Source organism: Taudactylus pleione, unplaced genomic scaffold (assembly GCF_031769625.1).
Source record: "Taudactylus pleione unplaced genomic scaffold, aTauple2 ptg001184l, whole genome shotgun sequence".
NCBI lineage: Eukaryota > Metazoa > Chordata > Amphibia > Anura > Myobatrachidae > Taudactylus > Taudactylus pleione.
In genome coordinates this window covers 442501-445000 of record NW_028285585.1, presented here as the reverse complement: position 1 = coordinate 445000, position 2500 = coordinate 442501, and the positions used below count along the sequence as shown (strand labels likewise).

Here is a 2500-nt window from a genome sequence, read left to right as displayed (position 1 = left end):
CAGAACTTGGAAGCTAGGCAGTGTTGGGCCTGGTTAGTACTTGGATGGGAGACCACCTGGGATTACCAGGTGCTGTAGGTAATTTTATACTGCCATAACATTCTTTTCTATTACATTTTAAATTTAATTTTTTCAACTTATCAATGAATTTACTTGAGTTAAGAAGTAATAGAGGTCTAAAGTTAATGTTTTTGAGCACCTACAGGCAAACCACACTGGACATGCCCAATCTCGTCTGATCTTGGAAGCTATGCAGTGTTGGGCCTGGTTAGTACTTGGATGGGAGACCACCTGGGAATACCAGGTGCTGTAGGTAATTTTATACTGCCATAACATTCTTTTCTATTACATTTTACATTTCATTTTTCAACTTATCATTGAATTTACTTGAGTTAAGAAGTAAAAGAGGTCTAAAGTTAATGTTTTTGAGCACCTACAGCCAAACCACACTGGACATGCCCAATCTCGTCTGAACTTGGAAGCTATGCAGTGTTGGGCCTGGTTAGTACTTGGAGAGGAGACAACCTGGGAATACCAGGTGCAGTAGGTAATTTTATACTGCCATAACTTTCTTTTCTATTACATTTTACATTTAATTTTTTCAACTTATCAATGAATTTACTTGAGTTAAGAAGTAATACAGGTCTAAAGTTAATGGTTTTGAGCACCTACAGCCAAACCACACTGGACATGCCCAATCTGATCTGATCTTGGAAGCTATGCAGTGTTGGGACTGGTTAGTACTTGGATTGGAGACTATCTAGGAGTCCCAGGTGCTGTAGGTAATTTTATACTGCCAGAACATTCTTTTCTATTACATTTTACATTTAATTTTTTCAACTTAACAGTGAATCTACTTGAGTTAAGAAGTAATAGAGGTCTAAATTTAATGCTTTTGAGCACCTACAGACAAACCACACTGGACATGCCCAATCTCGTCTGATCTTGGAAGCTATGCAGTGTTGGGCCTGGTTTGTACTTGGATGGGAGACCATCTGGGAATACCAGGTGCTGTAGGTAATTTTAGACAGCCAAAACATTCTTTTCTATTACATTTTACATTTAATTTTTTCAACTTATCAATGAATTTCCTTGAGTTAAGAAGTAATACAGGTCTAAAGTTAATACTTTTGAGCACCTACAGCCAATCCACACTGGACATGCCCAATTTCGTCTTATCTTGGTAGCTATGCAGTGTTGGGACTGGTCAGTACTTGGATGGGAGACCACCTGGGAAAACCAGGTGCAGTAGGTAATTTTATACTGCCATAACATTCTTTTCTATTACATTTTACATTTAATTTTTTCAACTTATCAATGAATTTACTTGAGTTAAGAAGTAATACAGGTCTAAAGTTAATGTTTTTGAGCACCTACAGCCAAACCACACTGGACATGCCCAATCTCATCTGATCTTGGAAGCTATGCAGTGTTGGGACTGGTTAGTACTTGGATGGGAGACTATCTAGGAATCCCAGGTGCTGTAGGTAATTTTATACTGCCATAACATTCTTTTCTATTACATTTTCCATTTAATTTTTTCAACTTATCAATAAATTTACTTGTGTTAAGAAGTAAAAGTGGTCTAAATTTAATGCTTTTGAGCACCTACAGCCAAACCACAGTGGACATGCCCAATCTCGTCTGATCTTGGAAGCTATGCAGTGTTGGGCCTGGTTAGTACTTGGATGGGAAACCACCTGGGGATACCAGGTGCTGTAGGTAATTTTATATAGCCATTACATTCTTTTCTATTACATTTTACATTACATTTTTTCAACTTAGCAATGAATTTACTTGAATTAAGAAGTAAAAGATGTCTAAAGTTAATATTTTTCTGCACCTATAGCCAAACCACACTGGACATGGCCAATGTCGTTTGATCTTGGAAGCTATGCAGTGTTGGGCATGGTCAGTACTTGGATGGGAGACCACCTGGGAATGCCAGGTGCTGTAGGTAATTTTATACTGCCATAACATTCTTTTCTATTACATTTTACATTTAATTTTTTCAACTTATCAATGAATTTACTTGAGTTAAGAAGTAAAAGAGGTCTAAAGTTAATGTTTTTGAGCACCTACAGCCAAACCACACTGGACATGCCCAATCTCGTCTGATCTTGGAAGCTGTGCAGTGTTGGGCCTGGTTAGTACTTGGATGGGAGACCACCTGGAAATACCAGGTGCTGTAGGTAATTTTATACTGCCATAACAGTCTTTTCTATTACATTTTACATTTAATTTTTTCAACTTATCAATGAATTTACTTGAGTTAAGAAGTAATAGAGGTCTAAAGTTAATGTTTTTGAGCACCTACAGCCAAACCACAGTGGACATGCCCAATCTTGTCTGATCTTGGAAGCTATGCAGTGTTCGGCCTGGTTAGTACTTGGATGGGAGACCACCTGGGAATACCAGGAGCTGTAGTTAATTTTAAACTGCCTTAACATTCTTTTCTATTACATTTTACATTTCATTTTGCAACTTATCATTGAATTTA

At 37.5% G+C, this 2500-nt stretch overlaps 11 pseudogenes; all 11 read left to right on the top strand.

Annotated features, from left to right (window-relative positions):
- The window catches only part of LOC148452785 (5S ribosomal RNA), a 119-nt pseudogene extending 38 nt beyond the window's left edge, over positions 1-81 (top strand).
- Positions 82-197: 116 nt separating this feature from the next.
- Positions 198-316, top strand: LOC148452784 (5S ribosomal RNA; annotated as a pseudogene).
- Positions 317-431: 115 nt separating this feature from the next.
- Positions 432-550, top strand: LOC148452783 (5S ribosomal RNA; annotated as a pseudogene).
- Positions 551-666: 116 nt separating this feature from the next.
- Positions 667-785, top strand: LOC148452782 (5S ribosomal RNA; annotated as a pseudogene).
- Positions 786-901: 116 nt separating this feature from the next.
- LOC148452781 (5S ribosomal RNA) lies at positions 902-1020 on the top strand (annotated as a pseudogene).
- A 116-nt stretch (positions 1021-1136) lies between these two features.
- Positions 1137-1255, top strand: LOC148452780 (5S ribosomal RNA; annotated as a pseudogene).
- Positions 1256-1371: 116 nt separating this feature from the next.
- Positions 1372-1490, top strand: LOC148452779 (5S ribosomal RNA; annotated as a pseudogene).
- Positions 1491-1606: 116 nt separating this feature from the next.
- Positions 1607-1725, top strand: LOC148452778 (5S ribosomal RNA; annotated as a pseudogene).
- Positions 1726-1841: 116 nt separating this feature from the next.
- Positions 1842-1960, top strand: LOC148452777 (5S ribosomal RNA; annotated as a pseudogene).
- Positions 1961-2076: 116 nt separating this feature from the next.
- LOC148452776 (5S ribosomal RNA) lies at positions 2077-2195 on the top strand (annotated as a pseudogene).
- Positions 2196-2311: 116 nt separating this feature from the next.
- On the top strand, positions 2312-2430 carry LOC148452775 (5S ribosomal RNA; annotated as a pseudogene).
- The last annotated feature ends 70 nt before the right edge of the window (positions 2431-2500 follow it).